This window comes from Anas platyrhynchos, chromosome 3 (assembly GCF_047663525.1).
Source record: "Anas platyrhynchos isolate ZD024472 breed Pekin duck chromosome 3, IASCAAS_PekinDuck_T2T, whole genome shotgun sequence".
Taxonomy (NCBI): domain Eukaryota; kingdom Metazoa; phylum Chordata; class Aves; order Anseriformes; family Anatidae; genus Anas; species Anas platyrhynchos.
The window spans coordinates 61,618,332-61,643,783 of record NC_092589.1 but is presented as its reverse complement, the minus strand read 5'-3'; the positions used below and the strand labels follow the sequence as shown (position 1 = coordinate 61,643,783).

General features: G+C 39.4%; 1 long non-coding RNA gene across 1 annotated transcript in view; it reads left to right on the top strand.

Moving 5' to 3' along the window:
- The first annotated feature begins 11,049 nt into the window (after positions 1–11,049).
- LOC140002193 (uncharacterized) overlaps positions 11,050–25,452 on the top strand; it is a 35,986-nt gene continuing 21,583 nt past the window's right edge. Inside the window, exon 1 of the long non-coding RNA XR_011808366.1 lies at positions 11,050–20,551. This is a non-coding gene — a long non-coding RNA (uncharacterized lncRNA). The remainder of the gene's footprint in view (positions 20,552–25,452) is intronic.

The following is a 25,452-nucleotide window of genomic DNA, read 5'->3' as shown; positions in this document are numbered from 1 at the left end:
CACTGTTGTGCTCTCTGTGTTTTTGTTACTTTCAGCTATTATTTCAGCCTAATTCATTATTTAGTTTGAGATGCTACATCAATGAGTCATGTTTCATGCAGCTTACCTTTGCAGAAGTGGTCTCAGTGCAATTTCCTATACTTGGCTTATCTGGATGTGTTGCATACAAAATCAGTAGTTTTGAAAAATGAATACAATTTTCATTAATTTTGCAGTCATTTTTTCAGTCATTCAGTAAGTGGAAAGAGTAAAAGTAAAAGGTTTTCAGGGGACTGGCTGGTCTTCCAGCTTGTTTTTTATCCAGTCATTTTATGAAATCTCCAAACGCTTCAAGCAGCTCGTGAGACACCTGGGTTACCATTTCCCATGCACTGTGAAACATGGGGTTGTTAAGTCTTTGTTGTTGTTGTGAAAGGAGACTCTTCTGGGCTGAGAGACCCAGGCTTCAGCCTGGCCCCTCTTGGCCAGACAGGACTTGAGCTCTGTGCGAGGCTCTTCTCTAAGTTTCCCTGGTGGAGATCAGAGCTGTATAAAATGCCACTATAGACTTGGCACGCAAAAAGGGAAAACAAATAGAGGCAAACACTGGAAAGGCAAATCAGAGTGCAACGGATGATGTCGCAGTCATCTTAAAGGGGAAAATAAGCTTTGGCACCTCTTCAGTTGCCTGTCATCATGCCCATTCACATTCCCAGCTCTTGGCCAGGGGAGTGTTTTTTTCTTTTGCAGTACCTGTGCTCCATGCGCATGCCCCATCCCACATGCACTGTGCACACTTCTCCTGTAGCTTAGGAAAACCCTCCCTTGTCACATCTCCTGATTTCCTCCCACTGATCCTTTTCTTTTTATCTTCCTTTCTCTACCTTTATAGTTATTTCTTCCATTTTTTTTGCATGAATTAAAAATAAAAACTGGTTCTTTCTGGAAGAAGACCTTCTATCTTCTGGTACAGTTTCCATACTACCCAGTGTTTATGCAGGTAAAGGTCAATTCTGACCTTTATTAAGCTGTTTTACATGGTCCAGCTCCCTCCACGTCACCAGGTTTCCACCCTCCTTGTGTTGTGATATCCACAGGCTAGTGATAGATCTAACATTCATGTCAAATGCTTTGGTTGTCTCAGGGAAGTGTTGCAGCCCCAGGCATCTGACCTGCCTACCCTGACACTTAAAGCCTTCTCAAATACCATTTTCACAGCGTGACTGCTGGGGGCAGAAGCAGCTCCATGGGAGAAGGGGTTGCTTTTTACTCATAGACTGATGATTTCTCTGTGCCAGACCCTGCAGATCAGGGTGTGCACCAGGGCTCATGTCCTGGGACCACTCCAGCTGACCTGAGACGGGGAGAAGGCACCAGCTTTGCCCAGGGGCTGGATGCAGTACTCTGCTGTAGCAGAGTGAACAGAGAGTATTTTACTGCTTACCCCAAATACACTCCTCAGGGAAATCCAAATGTAAGTGCAGCTTCTCTGCTCCTACACTTTCAGACTTCACAGATACATGCACCCAAGTCCTGAGAGCTAATTGTATATGGTTATCTATATTCATTAGCTAGGTTGCTCTCCAAATTTCAAAGGTATCTATTCAAGTCAGCAGTTGTATGTGTAACAATCAAGACTTCTCCAAGTGCCAACAGTTTCCTAGAAGGTTTCATATAGCTCCAAAAATAAACAAAAAATAAAGCCTTCTGAGCAGCATGTTTCCTGTCTCCCTTTCTTACCCTTTTCACATTACCTATTTCCTTTTTAACTATTTGTGGTTAAATAAAAAAACTTTTAAACCATTTATTAGCATTGATCTATTTGCTATGGATTCTTTAGCTGTAGTTTATTTTTATAATTGAAAGAAATCTATTTAAGTTCTATCCCAAGAAATGTACTACACATCTATTTAGAGTTGAGCTTGCAGGTGTTTTTTTTTTTTTTTTTTTTAATGCTGTAATAGATTTTTACATTTCTTTTATTGTCTAGTGCATCAGACAATACTCTATCCAGACAGACAAGCACCCTGGAGAAGACTTATATTTTTAAAACTGCTAACTGGTTCTGAAAGCAAGAAAAATAAAATGTTGCTAAGAAGAAGGATAAGACTATGTCTCTAATCAGACTTCAGAAGCTGCAGAGGTGCCCTGCTCTGCCCAGGTAGAGTGACCTGTACCAGGAGGCCAAGAGGGGAGCTGGTACTGAGAGCAACATCCATCTAGCTGGGAATGAACCAGCCAGCTCTTCTGGCTGAGACTGGAACTTGGTTCAGCAGTTGTTTGGCCCTTAACAATTGTCAGAGGACAAAAATAGCTGAAGGAACCTGTGTCATTGTGTACAGCCAGGAAAAGCCTCAGTAGATTCTAAACCTTGGATTTCTGACCCTTTTTTTTTTTTTCTTTTCCCAGTATTTCTTCTTCTAATGTCCATCTCCAAATGCTTCTTGTCCTGAAAATGTGGAAACCTTTGTTATTTCAGGCATAAAGTTTCTTCCACCAAAAGGGGATTTATACAGCTTTTTGTTTTGCACTTTATTTGCTCATTTTTCAAGAGAGCAGAGAATGATTCATGACATTACTAAGCTAGTTTAGGAAAGATAGCAGCTATTTCAAAACAAGCAGAAAATTATCATGGTTGTAAGCGCTGGATGGAAATATTTCTTTCATATTTCCTTAATCTCCACAGGACTGAATCAGCTGAGTCAACTCGAGTGGCTCTTCCCAGAAAAGATAAGTGGCCACTTATTTCCCATTGCTACATAAAGTGTTTCTCAAATGTACCTGAAAATTATAAATAAAGACAAAGGACAAAGAATTTTATTTTTATTTTCTTCAGATGAGACGAAGTTGCAATTGTTAGTGCTGTGGAACACACTCTAGGTGAAAGTCCATAAAATGTCTTTCAAGGAAAATTAAAACTGTGCAAACTTCTGAAACATGTTTCTAGTGCCCAGTCAATCTGTAAAATAGAAGATATCATGCAGGCTTTGCTCATGGTCTTTCTCGAGAATGTTTCCCTCTTAGAGACCTTCCAATTTTTTCCCGTAGTTTCTATAATTCTAGGTTTCTTTTATGCCTATTGCCAAAGGCACCTTTCCAATCACATTCCATTAACAGACAAACTCAAAAACCTTTGTTCTCACTTGGCAGGACTGTGATCTCCTGCCCCTTCAAAAACTATCTCCCATACAGCTGGTCCTACTCACTTTACCGGGGCTCATTTCTCATCCCTGGGATGGGGGTGTGGATATGCACAATGTAGTATTTTGCCTTGTCAGTAGCCTTGTTGTGTCCAATATGTAAATAGTGCTCACAATAAGTGAGAGGATCTGCCTCTTATGGACTGGGTACAGGAGCTTGAATCTAGTTATTATCATTTCTACTCATTTTGTGTATATGGCTACAAAGCATCCAGCATAAAGATCAGGCCCTTGTTTATCTGAAGGTTATTCTAAATAATAGTGTTATTTAATTAATGATGTCAAAATTCTGCTGTCCTTGACTCCTGCTATTACAGCATTTAACAATGAAAAACAACTTCTCTGCAGACATAAGGTAGAGTCTAGAAAGTCACGTTATACCTTCAAGGTTAATTTGGCAAGGGAATAAAGCAGCAAGCTCAGTAGAGGAGAATAAGGAAAGCTGTTTGATAATAGGCTCTGTAGATTAGATCACTGCTCCACTTCCACTTGTGACGCTAATGGAAATGAATTGATCCACCTACAAGGACGTGTGTCTGTTACTAACACAGGCACTTGTACATTTCTTCTCTCTTCTCTTTCAGAGGCAAAAGATGAGAGGTCAGGAAAGGTTATAGTAGCTCCTTTTTTTTTTTTTTTTTTTTTTTTTCCTTTTTCCCCCATTTCTCCTGAGGAGAATAACAAGCAATTTTAACAGGCCCCGAAGCTTCACAATGTCTTAGATTGCCCGACATCTTAATTGCTTTCAGTGATACAAATGGGAACGTGAGGCTAAAATTCAATCTGACATCTCATTGAGTGTCAACAGATGTGAGAATCTGAGCAGGACTCAGGGTGCAGCTGCACCCTTTCCGCTGGGCTCTGCCAGGACCCTATGCCAAACACCCTGAGTTTTGGAGAGTTCATAATCAGTCAAGATCTGCATCAAAAATGTGCAGCTCAGATCCACTTTTGGTCTGAAATATGCCAGGCCACGTGCCAGAGGACACATACCTAATTACCAGGCTCTGCTGATTATTCCTTCTTCTGTACTTTTCTCAGTAAATTTAGAATAAATTATATCTTTGGCAAATTACACAAAGAGATGATTATACATTTAATTGGATGTTTACCTCTCATTTTCTTCATGTAATAGTAACTAGTGCAGATTACAGGAACTCAGAATAATTTTTCTGTATGGCCACATTTTCCCAGGGTTAGATTCAATGAAAAAAAAAAAAAAAAGACAACACAAAAAATCCCACCAAGAGTAAGGCTTTTAGTTCGGGGGATGTTTATAACATTCAGCTTTTTTTCTTCCCTTAATATGAAAATGAATAGTATCAAGGGGATAGTGTCTTGGTTCTTTGCAATCCATTGGAAAATGCATATTAGAGGGGAAAAATACATAATTTATTAAATGTATTGCTTAAGGTGAGAAACCTGAAATTGAGTTTTGTAAGTCTGGGGATTTGGGTTTATACTTGGCTTAGGCTACTCAAACTCTCAAACTGCTGAATTATTCAGTGCTAAGACTGCCAGTGGGAATAACAAGAAAACAGACATAGAGTTTGAAATGTGTTTTCATTTGATTGGGGGGGGAAAAAAAAAAAAAAGGTTTAAAAATTAAATAGCTACACTCAGAAAAGCTTTATTCCCTCCTCATTAAACAACTGTTGATAGATGACTGCAGCTCTGCCTGTGAAAGGAGTACCCATGTGTATTCATTCTTAGTGGCACTTAAACAAGAATGTTATTAGAGACTGTACTGTTCATTAAACTGCCACAAATGTTATATATAATAAGCAATTGCTTCCTATTGCTGCCATTTTATTTCCAAGTAACCAAAAGAAACATATATGGGGACTTATAGATAGGACTGAAGGTAGTTAAAATGCTGATGTCTCTTACTCTTGTCTTGTCTGAGGAAATCAGCTTAAAAGGGAAGTTTTTTTGTTTTTTTTTTTTAATGCTCTTTCACAACTAAATCAATTTGTTATGTTAGAAAACTGTTTTCCTTCATATTTTTCAAGATTTGTGAAAATAGTAGTAATTTTTCACTCAAATTTTAATGTAGATGAAAATCTGATATAATGGAAGCTAAACCTGTCTTTTTGTTATCCAAGCATCATGATTTCTTATGCATATAAAGGAAAACATTTTCTGGCAACACATATCTTCAGCCGCCACAAAGAAATAATTGTTTCAGGAACTGAAATAAAAGCCCTTATTTTGTCAAGATCTACTTTTTTTTTTTTTTTTTTTTTTTCATCAATAATAGGTAGGAACTGCCCTTAATAACAAAAGGCTTTTTTCTCCTTATAGAAAGGATGGATAAGACCTCTTCAGATAAGAGGGATCAAAGTAACTAGGAGCACACCCTATTTTACCTATGCCCAGTTTCTCTGTTTCTCTGTTGGAAACAGACTCTTAGCCTGGGGTAAAAAAGAAGTGTCTGCATGAGAAAGCTTCTCTGCCTTGTCCACCCCCTGCCCTACAATATTCTACTTACAGCTCTCCTGTGCCCAACCACAAATAATGTCAATGAGAAGGGATGGAGAGGCTACACATGGTTTCAGTCTTAAACCTCTATTACTGCACTTGTTCAGCAAAAAATATAATCCCCCCAAACTGGGAAAGTGACAGTAGCAAAATGATCTCTCAGCAAAACACCAAGAAGGCTAAAGAATAAAAGATTTATAGCAAAATTCCCAGGTCCTTCAAAGTATGAGCATAGCACTCCATGGTCAGAGTCCTCAAAGCAAAACCACAGGCAGAATGGTGCACCAAGACAACATAGCATTCAAGTATAGGACAGAGTGAGTCAATGCTTCACTGGAACAAACCAAACCCTAAAACATTGCAAAAGAGCCACCATGGTGGACCTTCATATGGACCCTGGTCAGTGACTGCAACAAATGTTCCCATGTGGAGGAGTTGCTATATGACCATTTGGTAGCACAGCACCTTACACAGTGACAGGGACAGGCAAGAAAAAGGATATATCAGCTGTTGAATTTTACATCTGCCCTTTTCATCATTTAACACCTTTTCTTATCTTTGGATGACGCTGAATAGATTCACAGACATAATGGTAAGATAGAGTCAATGTGCTCATTCAGAGGGTGCTAAGTGATACAGCAAAGCAAAAGCTGATTTCTGGATGGCCACTTCCTTAAGCCACAGGAAATAAATGACTTTCACAATCAGATAGATTTTTTGAGTTTTATATCCGTGTGCTTTCTCTGAATTGCTGTTTCTGACATTTTGTTTAATAATTCATAAATTCTTTCTATAATTGACTGGTATACAGCATGATATCATCAATCTTTTAATAATATGCTGTTGTGTTTATTCTTCATCATGTTTTGGTGAAAAGGAGGATGCTTTTGTTTTTTCTTTGAATATTTTTTACAACAAAAGGAGCAGCTGTCAGGCATGGAAACAGCATTTTTGCAGACTAAAAAGGCTGTGGAAAATTTCTAGATTTGCCCAAGAAGAGAGATTCTAGACAGTGAAAAGGAGTAAGAAAGGCACAAGTGAAACAATTTTAAGACAAACACAGAAATATCAATTTAATCAACATGCATAACTTCTTTTGAGATAAAAAGTTCTGCTCTTTTAATACAAGCAAATAGAAGATAACATTTGTCATTTTCAGAGAGTTCAACAAACAGTGACTAACAAATATACTTTTGCAAAGCTTCTGAAGTCTCTTGTTGTTTAGCAATATAAAGGCAAATATTTTAGGTTGATGACAATAGATCAGAAGTATGGGAAAAACAAATACAAATTAGACTTTTTTTTCTCCCTAGTACTTGAGAAATATCCCAAAGCTGACTAACAACTTTGGTCTCTTCCTCTCTGTCTGACTCTTGCCCAGTCTGTGAAGGACTCTAAAATATTTATTAAATTCAAACAAAAAAAAAAATAAGAAATAGGAAAGGTGTGGCTATATACAGAAAAATGGATATCTAATGTTATTGAGAAAATAAAAGGCGAGGCAGGAGCAGAGAAGTAAAAATTGCACTCATTAGCCTGCTCCAAAACTATTGAATTCAGCTGGAGCCTTTCCATCCACCTCACTGACCTTTGGACCAGATCCATCACTGTTGTGATGAAATGCAGAGGTCTCATCTCTTGCAGAAACTGTCTGTTCAACTACAGCCCTTTCCCTCAAACTGGGGCTGAATTCAGAACACACTTCAGCCGGGACACCTGAGCTGAAATTCAACCTATTCAGCAAACACAGCACATTGCTTATTGAAGCAGATACCCCACTTAAAATTCAAGCATCATGTGGATGGACTCTGTCCAGCTTTCCTTTGAATCCAACTGACTGGAATCAAATTAATCCGTCTACTCCTAGTGCTCTGTGACAGTCTGGCAACCCAAAGCAGTTATGAACTTAGGAGACAACTTTAAAAGTTCTTGGCTCATGGTTACAAAAGTGACTCGGCAGAGTAGCATGATCTACCTAGCATTATCATTTTTATGTAGGGTTGTTACTTTTTAAGCTTTATTTTCCCATAGGTGACCCCTTGCTCTGTGAAGCAGTAAGAGGAGGGACTGGGCAGTGAACAGCAGCTTGCATTTGTCACAGGAATTTTTTCAATGTTTCCTGTTCTGGAGAAGGTAAAATATTTCACTTGGAATTCCCTAGATACTTTGCTACACTACAAAAGGCAAAGCTGATATGGAACCAGAGAGCTTGTGTTCAAAATGAAATAAGAGTGGTGCACTTCTACAGCCTTTTCCAAATACAAGAAGTTAATGTTGTTCTTTTTGCTCTATTTTTTTTTTCCTGTTTTTAATAAAGTAGCAAAGATCTTGAAAAATTCTGATAATTCAAAAATTACAAGAATCCTTTATTATTTGAAATCTTTTTAGCAACTTATAAAGTGAAACCTTTTTAGAAAGAACTTTTTCTAAACAATTCCTAAAACATTACTGAGAGTTTTATTTTATTTTATTTTATTTTATTTTATTTTATTTTATTTTATTTTATTTTATTTTATTTTATTTTATATTTTATTTTATTTTATTTTAGTGAAACAATTCAATCTTGAAACAAGCTTAGACAGATTTAAACAACATTCTGAATAACCTTTATGCCTTTATGTACTTTTGCTGTGTAATCTAGTACCACTTGGGCTTATCCAGAACTGGATGAACTTACATGAAACATAATATGAGAAAAGCTGTTACAGTACTCTCAGCTTAAATGAAATAAATATGAGATTTTTAAAAATAAATTCATTCATTTGGAAGTGCACAGTTCAGTAAATAAATGAATACATGCATCCTCGTATAAAATAACCTTCCACAGCTCCTGGAGTTAACCAATTTCCAGTATTTTCCATATATAAGTCTTTATGCTGTTTTCACCTCCTTCCCATAGTCTTGAAAACAGTGTCTGTCCCATTTGGTAGCTGGTTCCTAATGGTGTATAAGTAACTCAGCACTTCACTAAGTCACATTTCCTCTTCCTGACAGTCATACACTTTCCAGCACAAACCACAAATGCAAAGCAGACTTCTATCTTCACTACCACAACTTAACTTTCAGAACAGTTTGAAAATGTAGAGGCCTTCAGATCTTCACTGGCCTCTCCTGTTTTTCATATTCCACTCAGCTTTTTCAGAAAGATAAAAGATGTCATGGTCCTTCCATAGTTTGGTCTCTGGGTTCCTATATCATCTTGCATGTTTTATCTTCACACTTTTCATTATTCAAAATTTTAGCTTATTTTGTCTTGGAAAGATCATTTAAAAACCTAAACTTGGAAGAACTGTGCCAGATCTGGTTCCTGACCTCAAGACAGCCTAATATTACTGGTACATAATATTAACTCCAGATTTCAAAATATTAATGGTATTAATGTCTGTGTATTGACAGCATTAATCATGATAGTGCAGTTGATATCATCACTTGAATTATAATGAGTTGTGTTATATGAAGCCAAATTACTATCTTGCATTTTCATGAGGATAAAAAAGCACACTAATTCAGAGTCACAACTGGCCCTCTTGTGCTTCCCCTTCAATTCAACCAGTACAAACTGAATATATACCTAAAAGCATATGGGTATAAGTTTGTGTTTGTGAACATTTCCCGCCAGGAGCCCAGGATTTCCTCTCCAATCTATTAATGTGTTCTCACTCACACAGTCTTTAGACCATAATTCATTAATACTTGGAGGAGCCTTAAGTTGGACATGGCCTACTGTTACAGATCATGCCTGGAGCTTTCACACATTTGTGAAATAGAAACAGCAACTATGATAAGAGTAATAAATATAGTCTATATCCTACAAACTAATTCTGGGAAGTGAAGTTGTAAATACTTTTACAATTGGTTTCATTCAAATAAAAAAAAGAAAAGAAAGAGCTGCACTCTCTTCTAATACCCCTTAACAAATCACATTTATAATCCTTACTAAACCTTTAAGATATGGAATGAAACAGGAAACATGAAGAGATATTTTAGGTAGTTTGGCTGATTGACAGCTATTTTTTTTCCTTGAAAAGTTTCTGCAGGACCATCATTCACACTGATTTAGCCATGTGTCTCTGGCATCCTATAACTGCATGCCTTATACCTCAGTCCTCCAGCTGGCATCATCAGCCTCTTCATAATCTAGCCAGGGATTTCTCTGCCTGGTGGCAGCACCCAACAATAAGTGTCCAGCCACTTGACCAGCCTCTTCCACAACATGTTGCCTTGTCAGTTGCAGCAGCCCCTGGCACAGCCATGCACAGAGGATGGCAACCCAAGCACAAAGCAGGGAACGGAGGCCTGCAGCCAGATGGGGCTCCATATAAAGGTCGGTATGGCTTCCTGTCTCATAGGAAGTGCCCTCTTCACGACCTGTCATCTCTGGTGTCTGGACTGCTGTCTCTTCACTTCCTGCAGCACAACAAAGCAGCGCCAAAAGAGAGCATATCTCTTCCTTTTGTTTCACTACTTCTCTTTCAGAAGGGCTCTCTGAACTCATGCGCCCAGCTGGAATTAATACTTCCAGCATCTCTGTTGAGATGGCTAGGGAAGTGGGGGAGGTCCAAGGGGGCAGTGTGAATACTTGCTGTTGATATACTCGTAAATCAGAAAGAATGTATGGCTCTTGGATCTCTGAGGCAGGATCAAGGACGAAGGAACTTTAGTGTGCAACACTCTGCTCCTAACTATTACACGTCTGGTCCCCAGACTAGTATGAACAACTCTTGGCATAACTAACAGAAAACACTAAGGAGAGAACAGCACATCTTTCTTCAGCTCTGCATTAGCTACGATAAATGCTTTATAGTCAGGCTGCATGCTTCTATGTACAGCTACCCACATGAGCTTCAGAGGTGATACTCTCCCTGCTGGTGTTGAAAGAGGCTGAGGCAAAGGCTGGATAAGGAGGCAGAAAGGGAAGGTAACTGCAGAATTAGTAAACACTACTCTTAAGTAAATTTTTGGATGCTGTTCTGTTGTAGGAGCAGATTGGGACTGGCTAGTATGTGACCCACCAGACACAAAGGTATACCTCAAAGGGGAGCAGATATTACAGAGCTTTCTCTCTGCCTGTTTGCTGCAATTGTAAACCTTGTAATTGTAAGCCACACAATCAAGTGTCTACATTGCTTAAGTGTTACTGTGGTTTGGATCACTGCAACTGGCCTTCCTGAAGATAATTTCCTAGCACAGTTTGAGTGACAGATCACTCAACGGACCACTCTCAAAGCTTTTATGGATCCTCTATGGATTCTCTAGAGTTGGGTCCCTCTGCATTACATAGTCCTCTAATATGCTTCCGTCCCTTTCTATGACTCCACATGACCTCTAGCCTCAAAACACAGCATGCAATGTACATCCTCAGTTTGAGGACACAAGAAGACCAGCTAGGTGGGCTGTAAAGCAATCCTGTCATTATTTCAATAATTTTAAAATTAAAAATAAGCAAACAAACAACAACACAGACAGGATAATCATTATATCATAAAGGCTAAGAGATCCCCATGGGACCCAGAGAGACCCAGGGACAACAGCTACAAAGTATGAATGTAGCCAGCATGCTCTAGAAGCACTAGAACAGGACTGCATGGATGAAGGACATTCTGCCAGCTTTTGTATTTTTGGTTAAGAACCACTTCTTTTAGTCTGCAATAGAGTGGTAGACAAATAGACCCCAGTCTTGACATCACACTGTAGTATGCAGTTCTCATTGTGCTCTGATCATTACTAAATTTGAAAACTGTTGACAAGAAGGGCCAGTATCACAAATGAAAGAAATTAGATAGAAAATGGGTGATGGACTTGCTCAGAATCAAGAACAGAACTTCTGGATTTAATGCTTAGCTAAGTTGTTCTGTTTATGTTGCCTAAGACACTGACAGTAGATATGGACTTCAGGAAGGGAATTTACAGGGAAGAGAGAGACCTGCTTAAAGAGGGAGTTCATGTGTTAGACTGTGCAAGAAATAACAGATTTGTGCAATGTAAATAGAAGGTGGTGAAGTCAAAGGTCAAAGTGTTGACGGTGATGAGACAAAGAAGGTAGGAGCTTTAAGTTAATTTCATCACAGAAATAAAAAAGTTGAGAAGGTTTCCTGAGGTAAAGACAAGAAGCCTGAATTTGATTCAGTAGGTCTCTGTACTGATTTGTATTCCTAAAAATAACCATCATTTCAGAACATAGATTTGGCCTGCTGGGTGAAGCTATTAGTCAATCCTGTCTGGTATTCAGCCTGGGTAGTAACAAGTAGCACGTGGTGATCAAATGGAATTACAGACAAAACGTGCTGTCCTTACCCAATTAGGCATTGCTACACATGGAGTGAAGCATTTTTTTTCCAGCTCTCACTGCTGACAACTTTATGCCTTCAAGTATGAGGCTGAATTAGCCTTATCTCCTGCAAAACTATATACAGTATTTTGTTGTAAAATCTGAAATTAAAGTTTGTGGGTTTTGTTTGGTTGGTTGGTCGGTTGGTTGGCCTTTTTTTTGTTTTGTACTTGTTAATCTTAGTTTGCTTGCAGTGGTTAGGACTACTGGACTTTATAATACTGTGATATTCTAAAAATATCATGGAAAGCCTTGACTGTCCACGTGGAAAGCAGCAATCTCTCAGAAACTCTTGGAACAAGGTGTGGAGTTTACTTCCAGGTAACTTATGGTGTCATGATTGCAGCGAGTCAACTGGGAAAAAAGCTGAGCAAATAGAGCTTGTGGGAGATTTATTGATCAGATGAGATGAATGAAAATGTGCCAGACATCCTGCACATCTCTACAGACAGATACTGACATCTCCACTGTGTGTGGTCAAGAGAGTTGTTGCCCTGTGTCATGGGTCAGAGCAAACTGAGAGGCATCAGTGCCAAATATAGACAACAGTTCCCCTTTGTTGTGCCAAATAGATTTCTACCAGAACAGAAAAGCTGGACTCCTGCACTGCTAAATCTGTATTTGTCCTAAGTGAACATCAATAACATACAGTTCTTCCATGTTTTTCCTTGACAACACAAACTGTCCAGAAACAAAGTGAAGTGCCTTGAAGGCAGGAATGGATAGCATTTACTGTGAGGAAACAACACCTTAGTTTATTCCCTGGAACATAGTCATCTCTTTAAGATTTCAAATGTTTTTAATGCCCGAGCAGTATAAATAACCTTAGCAGTGGCTGCCAATTGACCATGTTCCCAAATGGCAACTAGGGAAGGACAATCCATGCAACATCACAGCTGCTGTGTGTCCAGAATGTGCATCTTAGAAGCAAATGGAAGAGACAGAAAAGAGGCAATAATTCAGACAAAAGAACTTTTTTGCAGTTTATCAACAGAAATGCTGAATAAGGAAGCTACAAGAAATATTGATGTCATCAGAATGCCATTGGGTGGGGAAGAAAGGGAATACACAGCCAAGAAATTGGTAGCTATCAAGGTCATTTGGTCAGTGATTTTCAGCCTTTTTTTTTTTCTTTTTTCTTTTTTTCTCTTTCCTATTTTAACTAAGGATTTCTATCATTTCCATCTTCTCCTATCATCAGCTCTGTGAATCTTCTTAGACTGAAATTACCTTGAAGTTACTTTCAACTTGCAGGCTAGGAACAGCAACAAAAGTACATAAATTTTCTCAGCAAGTCACTTTCCCTGGCAGCCTGGTATGAAGCTACCCATATTTATCACCATCTGACTGAAGAGTTGTACTGCTCCCAAAGGAGCTCTTTGTGTTTTTGTCTGTGTTTTTGTTTGTGTTTTTTTTTGCAACACAGCTGTCATTCCTTCATTATCCAAAGTGAGCAGCTAATGTCACCTGACGGTGGTTCCAGGAGGCCTACATTAATGCCTTTTTCCAGAATTAGGAGAAGGTCTTGCTACTGTAGTTAGCCAAAGAATTCCTTTCCTGGAGTTGCTTCCAAGTTGTTTATTATTATTATTATTACTAATATTTTAATTATTTAGCTTCTTTTTGCCTTTAGTATCACCTTTGGCACCAGGGCTAAAACAGACCACTGTCAGCTACATAGGTCAATGTAGTCTGATACCTAACTGTGAATGTAGACAGACACGGATGGGGGAGTCATCAAAGCACATCATGGTGCAGCTCACAAATCAGTGGGAGTAAAGCACTGCTAGGGGTGCAAAGTTTAGATATTTAACTTCTTCTTAACCCCTATTTTGGTGTTCTTAAATACAATCCCATAAGTCTCAAAAGCTCCAGCCTGCTACCACCTCTAGGAGTGAGCAGCAGATTTCCCCAGGCTATCAGAGAGAGGATCAGAAGCAGCTCCCTTGTGACACAGCTGACAGAACGAAGACATTTTTTCTCGCTGGTACCCTTCCCTTGGCCTTCACACAGCTCAGTTCAGGGATGTAGCATGACCAGACCACTATAAATAAGTAGCCATCATACTAATTATGGTGACATCTTGTACTGGGTCTGGCCACACATCTTAAGCTTTTCATGGTTTTTGTGCATTGCCATTTTTTTCTATCCACGCTATTATTTCTGTGCTTCCAAAGACACCTAAATGCAACTAAAAATCTTGTCCCACTAGCAAGTGAGAGATTTCTTTTTCATTTGTACTTGCTTAAAAGCTCAAAAACCAATTCCAACTACAGTTTTGTAATGGATTATAGGATAAAATATGAATTTTATGCAACAATATGTGCAAATTGTAGTCATGGGCTGTCCTAACTACTCTGAAAAAGGACAGCTCTTCCAGCCACAGAATTTTTCACTGTTGTATGTTGTTACAGTATTATAGTTATCTCAAGGTGTACCCAAGAACTAGTGGGTACATCCAAGGTTGTTTGTCAAATCCCTAACTATTAAACTGACCCATCATAGCCAATGAAATGATAATCATTGGCGCTCTTCAGGCTGCTCTGACATAAGTTAAGAAGTACCCATCACAAATTGGATTGTAACAAGGGAACACAGTTATGGATTTATTCTTTTCTCTCTTGTTAAACTGTGCAAACATTTATAGATCAGACCTATAAGTGAACTGAGGATTTCATTTACGGATACCTAGAGTTTCTCTGTGCCATGCATTTTTTGAGGATATCCCATTTCCTTCATGTCAGCTGTTAATAGTATATCATTCTTTCTGCATGACCATATGGCATACTCCAGGAGCCACAGACGATATATCTGCACTGATTACTGTGCCCATGTGTCACAAGCTATCATCTCCCCTGCCTCCAAAGAAACAGCACAACATCCTTGTGAAAGTGGGTTAATCATAGCCATGGGCCAAATGTGTTCTTGAGGTAGCCACTAAATTAGTGACTTAGTCTAGGCATAGATTTGGCCTTATTTGTCACCAGGTCTTTCAAAAACTCTCTCTCCCTCTGACTGGTGGAGGCTGGTGGAAACATGCCATCAGCAGCTGACTAGCAAGACACTTTGTCCAGAAACAGGGTGAATGAGGTTATCAGGAGATAACTCAGCATCATTGTCACCATCCACTCATCATCTTCCCTGGCTGAGTTGCCATAGAGTTATGGCATATGCTACACAAAATAACAATGTTATTTTAGGAGAACTATGTGATGAACTTCTGTCCTTAGTCCACCAGGTTCCCTACATACTGATTGCCAGGATGCCGACTGGAGCTTGCAGGGTTGCCATTGATGGAAAAGTTGCAATTTTATGTTTTACTAAATGATATGATACACCTCTACAGCACTGGCACAGGACATAGTTACGTATGACAGATATTAGCTGAATGCTCTTAGGCTATATTTGTGGAAAATAAGCATTTCCCTCTGATGTGCTTGACTGACTTCACGTCATTCCTCTGGCAAGGGGGACAGAATTACAAAAGCTTTTTTTTTTTTTTTCTCTCTCTCTCTCTCTCTCTCTTTTTTTTTTTTTTTTTCCATGTGCCATAGCCAACAATGTTGTACAGTATTAGCCTGTAGCACAATTTCTAAAATTGGAATTTCCATTGCTTGGAAGACAGTCCAAATGCTTGCTTTTTTTGAAAGCCTCTATCTGTTTCTCTCACTGCTGCCTTTCTCTTGTACCCCTTCAAAACATATGTTTTCAATCTTTTTCATTTATATGTAAGAAATCACTGCTGGCAGACATTTTTTTCTTTGCAGTTTATCTCCTACTGACCTCCTGAAGGAAAAAAAAAAAAAAAAAGAGAGAGAGAGAGAAACAGAGAGAGAGAGAAAAGAAGAGAAGCCAGGCATGGATTTACTGGTATAACGGAAGAGAAAGAGAGGGAAAAAAAAAAATAAAGAAGAAATAAATACCTCAGTTCAAATGTGAGCCTGCCAGAGTGAAAATCAAGGCATTACTGAAATCCGGAAATGTTCAGATCATTTTTCCTTTTCCTTTTTTGTGCTTCAAGGTTCCATCTGGGAGCCGTGGTGCCAACCCATTGTGAGAAAGATGGCTGTTCCCAGTATCTTCAGTTGGCACCGGAAGGACCAGTTCTAGGAAGTCTCCCAGGGAAGCTGCTTTTTATACCTCTGCTCTAATTTTAGAGACAAGAGGTTTAGATAATGTGAACATGCATCCACCTTACAAGAGGTTTCTATAAACTGAACTTGACTGGAGCATTTCAAGGGTCGTGTTTGTCTCACTGAAGGTCTGGATTTCAAATGAAGGGCTTTATAAATATCAGTCATTCCTGATTTCCCCCATTTAAAGTGGCTGTGACAGAATCAGGGTCGAAATTGCCAGTTATGGGGAAGTTTTTACAAATTAGGAAAGCCTGTGAATATGAACAGAAAAGAAGGACAAGAGTATCTCTGTTTTTCTTTCCACCAAAGCTAGGAGCTGAGTCCCACGTGATTAAGTGACTTGATTGCTCCAAACAGTACTTATTAACTACAACCAACAAAAAATGGCTGCATTTTGTGAATCAGTCTCCACATCTGTAATTACCAAGGACTTTGTTAGCTGGGTCTCCCAGTGTAGCTCCCCTGTGACCAGAAATCTTTGTCATGAGCCTGGCTGGCCTCCCAGCACCACCTACTTCCATCTGAGCTGGATGCCACGAGATCCCACCCAAAGGAGTCCAGCCTCCCTTGGAACAATGAGCAATTCTTGGGAGACGCCACTGGAACGCGGCTGCTGTGGCACAGGAAGGTTGATAACATCTCCCGAGCCACAGCGGCCCTTTGTGTCGGCAGACACAAGTGGGATGTTCCTTCTTAAGCTTTCCAGAGCCAGGAGGAAGTGGGCCTTGAAACACAATACTCATTGAAATTGGCTTTCATCTGGGGGCTTTCGCGGCGTAAGCGCTGCATGGTGATGTGCTTTCCATCTGCGGCTGAGGTCTCCTGATGCATTTCCTCTGTTTGTTCCAGAGGGATGGATGGCAGCACCTTGAAGCAGACACACATTGTACTAACTGGTGGGCATTATTCTGGACATCGGAAATCAGTAGTCCTGAGCAACAGCAGTATCCTCAGGAGCCTCTGATAAGTGGATGACATTTGGAGGTACCTCCTCCTTCTCCTTCCCTCTCCACATGAATAGTGTGCTTGTTATAGAAGGGTTTAAAAGCATTTCACATCTAACAGTGAACACGGTATGCGCTTTGTTTGTCAGAGTTTCTCTCAATGAGGAAAGGCAATGTATACTTAAAACGCTAGAGTTTAAACTCTGGAAAGCTGTATAGTAAATGGGAATTGTTACACACCAATGCTTCACCATATTTGTTGGAGATTGGGTTAAACAAGAAATAGAGTTGAAGACATTGTCACTAAGAGATTGTCACTTCAGCCATGCACTACGATGCTGTGAAAGCAAGCCACAGAGCCCAACAGTGTCATATGGCTATGAATTGGACTTCTACTTCAGGATGTCTTTTTGCAGGACTCTTTGTGGTTTGAAAAGTCTTGCAATTAACCTGAAGAGAAGCTCTTCAGCAGAGATGTAGGCCAAGGCTGGTTGCAAGTACAAGTATCATATGAGACTGCCGTGTTGGCAAGGAGAAAATTAAGCATGGTATTATGCGGATGAAATGTAGCCTTTTCTGAAGAGTAAATGTTCTCACCAATCCCATAGAATAACTTAACTTTTTTGCTATAAGGTACTTTGGAAAGAGATAGACATGTGGTTTACTTATTTGGCATCTCCATACCAGAAATATTTCAGGAAGGCTCAAATGAGATGAGATTGGTAGGAAGAAACTGGAAATAACCAGTCTTTCACAAACTAATTACTGAGCATTAGGCCTGATCCCAGCTCATAGATCACAAGCATGTTTTGGTACACTACTTAATCTCCCTGAGAGGCTTATAGGGGGAAGAAAAATGCCAGACCAAAAATTCATTGTGTTTATGTGGGGATGGGTGATGTGTTGCATGGGAGGAGGAAATTATTACAAAAAATAACATCATCACCTCAAAGTCCACTTTGGAAACAAAACCTATCTTTAAATTTTCATATCTACAAGTATTACCACTGGATCCCCTGTGCACCACCTTTAAAAACACTCTAAAAAAAGATCCTTACTCCCATCTGCCTCTAATGAGTAAGTGCCATCCAGTCTGAAAGAAAGAAGAATGCTTTTTTTTTTTTTTTCCTCTTGATTGCTTCTCTGTCCAGACTGAAACATCATGAGGCTGAGCTGGGGAGGGGGACATGGCAGACAGGGCAGGCAAAGCAGGCATGCAAGAGGGCAGACTGCCTGCCCCATGATAATATTGAAGAACCACTGGAATCAGAAGTTCAGGCAAAGGCAGACTGAAAGAGAAATCACTTTGAAGAATATAACATGCAAAACTATTGAAAAAGGGTGGAAATTATTTTTTATAATGATCCATATTTTTGTTGTTGTTGTCCTTACTGAAACAGTTCAGGTGAGCTAAACAAAAGGCAGCAGGATATGCACTAGAGCAATGAGAAAAATGACAATTTATTTCAACATTAATTTACTGTAGCAACTCATCCCCATGACCATGAAATCTTTGATAAAATGCTAGGAAAAAATATGGCCTGTGAGAACATTGGTAATAATGCTGAGGATTACAGTGGTGCCTAAAGACTTCAGTCAAGTTAGGCCTATGCTGTGTTTAATGTTGTACAAGTACATAGTGCCTGTTCAAGAATATAGGCTGTAGAGAAATCTACCATAGAGCACCTTTAAAGCTTCAGCATAACAGTCATCTCAAACAACCGTTTGTTGAACAACTAAACATGATAGCCACTACTAGGTAGACTTACATATGGTGTCACCTTTACTGTGACATCTATTCAACACATTTTCCTTGTCTGACACTTGGGTACATTGAAGAGCAATGACTCACACAGCGAGTTTCAGAATGAACTGATGGACCTGAAAATGGACAGGGTGAATTTGCCTCTTGATCTGTGTTGACTGAAGAGGGATCCTGGCTGAGGCTGAAGCCATTCACCTAACTTCAGTTAATTAAAGCTAGGTGAAATAAATTCTAGCCCTAGTGTCTTTCACCTGAACAACAGTCAAATTGGAAATGACATTACAGTTGTGATGAATTGAATATAAGAGAAAACAAACCTTTATCTTGATAAACTTTTTAGATTAAGACGTCCCTTTGCAAGTTATATGCTGCTGAAATGTACTGCTCCCACACTAGAGAAATCAAGGGAGATAATCAGAAAAAAAGTGCACAGTAAAGAGTATGTTAGTATGACTATCTTTTCAAAGTAGTACATCTCTTTAACTTAAGTACTAGTTAGAAAGCAGTCTTGTCACTTCCAGAGATATCTAATTTTTTTTTTTCTGTTTCTCAGATTCTCTGTGTTGAAAGAAAGCTCTTTGTATTACAAAGATGAAGAACTCAGAGATATTTAATTTAATAATACTTTGATTCCTGACTCTATACAGGGACTTTTCATTACTTTCAATGCATCTCTGAAGAGACATTTGCTTAAATTCAAATTCCATTCCTCTGGAAGTGAGTGATTGACAGATTTACACTAGCACTTAAGAGTGTACCTGAAACAGAGGGAGAGTCAGCAGAGTAAGGGGAGATGTCCTGGGAATGATTTAAAGGGAGAACATGGAGGTGCATAATCTCTTATGTCAGTTGTCATATTTATTTATGCAGTTCCAGCTTTAGCCACCCTCCCACAAGCTTGCTGGGACTCAACAGCTGTTTCTACTTGCTTTCACTTAACATGATACTTTAAAGTACGGTGGAAATTAAATCAAGCAACCATCACAAATGAGAGCTGCTTACTAACCAAAAGCCTAAACTGACAAATACAGTAGCAAAAGAATAAACGTGATATCATGACTTCTGGTACTATTTGTATTCTTTCTCTTTTTCCACAGAGAACTGCCTACAGCTTTAGTCAGACAGTATGTTGAGAAAAGTCTCATCAGCCAGGCACTATTATCCCGTGGTCTCTCTTTTCCTTTAGCTGATATCAGTCTGAGTCACTTCATGTAAAATTCAGTGATTAAGGACCACATTTCATCGATATGTATCTCAACCGCTTGCCACACTGTGGTATCTTTAGAAACTGGTGACAGCATCAGAGACCATCAGGTAGCAGAAGGTCTGTAAAGCACTGTGGTGGGGCAGCAGGGTCACAGCATCTCTCACTCACCCTGGGCTGGGCAGGCAGTGTGGAAACAGTATAATACCAAATGGGGGTGGCACTAGATGAAGTGTGTCAGCACAATTGTAGATTAAATATTATACATTTAAAACAGATCAAGTCCCTAGCTGCCTCCACAGGCATGCAAATCCAATATTAAAATCTGAAAAACATTAGCTTTGCTGTTGTTTAAGACTGGAGGTGCCCAAATTTGGCATGATCATTCCTCGTTGGGGCACGAGCCAAAACTGCTGGGCGGTGTGGCTGAGCACAGCAGCACACAGCTGAGCTCCCAGGAGGAGGCAGACACCACACAGCTAGTCTCACTCTCCTCTGCAGCATTTCCAAACAGGTAACTTGACTGTGCAGCTTTGCTGTCCCCCCCGGTTGCCACACTGGAAGAAAGTAGTGGAGGAAACTTCAACCAACATTTCAGTGTCCTCTCCCTTTCTGTCCTTCCCCTTTTACCTCTGCTCTGTGCTCCCACATATCTTTGGAAAGGGACAGTTTTCCTGTCTGATTCAACAAGATTTACAGACACTTCCCACTGGGCTGTTGTGTTTGCGTTTGTCTTTTTATCTCCGTGCATTCTGAATATATTGGTTTAACAAAATTGATGGTGTGCAACTAAGCCTACAATTTCTGTTACACTCCATGAGGCTGTTTTTATGCTTCATTATGTTCCCTGCATACCTACCCCTGAGTCAGTAAAGGCAGAAGCTTTTCATCACAGTATGCTTTTGTTAAGGAGCTCATCCTCAGATTGACAGCATGTTCCATCTAACATTAATTTAGCATCTAACTCATCAATAAGACCTGACTGCTACAACAAAAGGCTGGAAGGAAAATCAACATTAAAAGCACCTAGAATAAAAACTCTATGTTAAACTGGGATACCTGGGAATAAGCCCACAGAATCAACGAGAAATAAAAAGTCAGACTCTGGGTGCTCCGAAGCTGTTTAGCAGTGAACCTCACCCCAAAAGTGCCTTCTGGGCTGGCCCTGTGGCCTTGAGTCCTGTGTCCCTTGGGAGCTGCAGCGCAGGAACAGAATGGCCCCTCTGGGTCCCTGCCTGCTCGCTCCTGTGACGCACACAGCCGGCAGCAGCAGGCAAAGGGGTGAAGTTGATAGAGTCCAAAGAAGCCTCGGGAGCTTTGCTTTTTGTACAAAAAAAGGACAGAAAAAAATAGAGGCAGGGGTTTGAAGTCCCTAATCAGTAGTGATTGCTTCCTGTGCAGAAGTCAGCTGTTTCCATACAATAGCCAAGCTGTTCAGTCTCTAGGCGCCATCCCAAGGTCATCACTTTTCTATTGTTGTTCCCCACCCCCATGGAAAATTCCTGTGCTCTTTTATGTATATAATGCTTTTTTTTTTTTTTTTTTTTTTTTTTTTAACCTTGGAAAACTCACGCCTGCCTCTCGTGGTTGTGGAAGTGTTCAGCACTAGGCAATGACCTGAACTTGGCTAACTTGGCTTTTCAGGGCTTTTCCTTCTCTCCACATCATCAGTGCCTGTGCTTGATGTGCATCTTATCTTCACATTTTCTTAAGGCTTTTAAGCCTAATACTGATCTGCACTGTGTTATGTGGAGGATGAAAGCCAAATACAAATATGACATATTTTTTTCCTACTTGCTTTTCTAGGAATTCACATGTCATTGCCCTCTGAGACAGTGAGAAACAAGGCCACGTCAGTTCCTAGATATTGTTCCTTTATGAAATATTTATTTACTGACACACAAACTTTACTCTTTTACAGCTATCTAATGGAAAGGCTATGTAAAGAAGTATTTTGTTTTAAAAAAATTTTTAAGCCATCATTGCATTGGTTTATTTTGAGACCTGCTGAGCAAAATTCCTGAATCTTCGCAATTCGGATATCCTAAATGGGTAAATATTCATTCTGGGCATCTTCTCTGTTTTTCCTAAATTCTTCAAAATCCCTTTTATGGGGCTAGACCTGATCATGGGCAACACTAAATAAATTATAAAACAAAACAAAACAGCTTTTTTCTATTGCAGCTGACATCATTTAGGCAAGGAGGTTTAATGCTTTGTAGGTTTGATGCCACCTATAGCCCAGACTGTAGTTTTCAGCAGCTTCGATGAATTTCATGTGAATCTTTCTGGGATGATGTGGTTTACTGAGTGGAACTGGAAAAAAAGAATGTGGATTTCAGGAAGAGCTTATCCACTATCATGGTGTTCAGGAATGGAAGATGGGAGCACTATAGTAACATACCAACATCAGGATTCCAGCACATGATGGTGGCCTCTCAATTCACTGGTGACTGTGGTCTCACAACTTTATCTCTGGTGTCACTTACTGTTAATGAAACAGTTGTGATTCTGAAGCAAGCAAGGTTTAGCCAAGCAGTGCCCTCCTCTGTTTTCAGCTTTGGGACTGGGGGGTGGGGGGGGTGTGAAGGCAGGGGGGCACTTGCCTGGGTATGCAGACTATTTGAATCTTAATTTCTCTCTTGGTGATTTTTGGGTAGCATTTGCTTCTTAAGTTCCCAGGGGCACAGAAATCTGCTGCTCAGCTGCCAGCCAAATTCATGAATATCTGTGCCTCTCAGAATCCTCCTGAAAAACGTATGACCAAACAAGATCCACAGTTCTGTTGGGAATAATCTCTATTAAACCACTTACATGTGAAGGTTTCTTCAAAGTTCTATGGGCTCTGATTCTTTCTTTTCCAGTACATTATTCCTCTGTGATAGTTACTTTGGGGCTATTTCTAGCTACTGAGTAGATTGTCATTCTACCATTAGGCAAGATACCACAAAAACCCTCTCAGATGACTGTGTCATTTGAAAATCCTGTGTGAGTAACTGCTTAACGTGAAACCAGTGTACTATATATAAGACATAAAGTAAATTATGTTTTGTAGCCTCTGTGAATAGATTTTTATAAGTTTTTAAAAATATATATGTTGTTTTGATTATAAACCCATGATTTGTCATGTTAGCAGAGATTCCAAGTGACGGGTAGAAACTTAAGCACAAAAGGCTTTTACATATGGCATTTGTACACTTTTCTTTTACTCTTTTCCCGGTGGCTGTTGCTACAGCATTATGTGAAGTGCCAATGGGATTGTATCATTATGTTGCTATATTGGCATCTATTTCTACTACACAGAGCATTTAATTAAAGTCCCTTTTTCAGATTTATCCTAAAACTTTAACTACAGAAACCTTTTCCTTTTCAAGGATGATTTTTCATGTCTAATATTTACTGCCACAGCAAGATATCCACACATTTTCTTCGAAATGTGGTATTCTTTTATGTGACCACAGAATATCTGCATGGGTATAGTTTACTTGTTACTGTTTTCCAGAAACTGTTAAGTTCTTGGTTGCCCACAATAAGGTTTAATACAGTTTTCTCTACAGCCCCTGTAGTAATGGCACAGAGCATAATAGTTCTTAATAATGCAGTCCTAGCTTTCAAATAACAATATCACAGCACTACTTTGACATTAATTCTTAATGAGGAGGCAGGGAAAAAAAAAAAAAAAAAAAAAAAGTGAATGTACATACTTAAACACTTCAGTGCAAAAGGATTAAAAAACAAACAAACAAAAAAACTAGAAAATTAGCAATACTATAAGAATTGCTACTGTAACTTATTTGTTCTCTTTTACAAATGAGTAAAATTTTAAGAATAAAATGAAAATGCTACTCCTAATTTGTGCAGTCCTATTCTAATTAGGTTTTTAACCCAGACACTTTGCTATACCACTCAGCACTGCCCTGCAGACTGAGCTGCACCTCTCTAAATGTCCTTTTCATCCCTCTGTCCCTCCCTCCCTTTCTTCTCCATGGCAGAAAATGTTATGATATTTATTGTTTAAAACCAAAACAGACCAAAGCAATTAGAGCAGAACAACCTTAGGACAGCTGTAAATTAATTCCTAAGAAACAGAGTCAATATCACCTCTATCCTTTACTGAGAAGGTTTTAAAAATAGTTTCTTTTAATATTATTTCTGTAAGTTCATTTGTTCCAGGAAAATGTGGCATTTCAAGCTAATAATATAGCTAATAATATATAATACTGCAGCCCCAAAACTTTATGATCATGCAGGAGATTTGTGCTGTTCACTGAAACATATATAAAGTACCCAAGGAAAGAGGATGAAATGGCAATAATATGAGGTGAAGTAGAAGATTAACTTGGGGGTTTATTTTCCTTAAATATGAAGTTTTCCCTCATACATTATTATATGCTATAATACTGTTTCTGAAAAAGATGGCTTTTATCTTAGATTGACTTCGTCACCTTCACTGTAAGATATTTCCCAGATGGGTTAATAGCTATATTCTAACCACTTATTGTGTTTGTCTTCTCTTCCTACATCTCATTTGTATCTTTGAAGATGATTCCTTCCTGCTAGGATTCAATACTTAGTTTATTAAAATTTTGCCTGTTACTTAGATCATGTTTACCCCTAAAATTGCTGCTGTGGAGGTGAAGCCCCTTGGAACATTGAATATAGTATGACATTTAAAAATCCCTTAAGTAGTTAATTATATTCCTGGAGAGTTGGGGTAATGACAAGAATACTTAAGAGTTATCATAAAAATGTAAGAAGATTTTTAGAAGAGTATAAATCAGTCTTTAGATACAGTCTGTTTTGAATTATCAAAGGCAACAGGGAGGAGGAGAAGGGGGGCGGAGAAATGAGATAACTCACGTGAAGCAATAACACAGGAAATACAAAACATATGCAAGTTAAACTATCAAAATACACCAACATATTTGCCTTCAAAAAAAACTTGTAAACACATCTCTATGGAGAGCAGAAATAACCATAAGCAATGAATGGCCACCTGGGACCTAGAGCATGTGGCTCATGGCTAAGCCAAGGCAGGGTGTTGCCCACACAACACTGGTGGAAACAGTTCACAGGTGATGGAGGTGGCTGTACCAGCAAATCAGCAGGGGGACTTCCAGGCAGGTTTCCCGTACCACAGTGTTTTTCCATGCCTGTGCTATAAGGAAGAAATTCTTTACTCTGAGGGTGGTGAGGCCCTGGCACAGGCTGCCCAGAGAAGCTGTGGATGCCCCATCCCTGGAGGTGTTCAAGACCAGGCTGGAGGGAGCTTTGAGCAACCTGGTCTGATGAGAGGTGTCCCTGCCTGTGGCAGGGGCAGTGGAAGTAGACCAGCTTTAAGGTCCCTTCCAACCCAAACCATTCTGTGATTCTATTGAGCCGATGCTCTGCGGTGGGCAGGGTGTTCTCATGCAA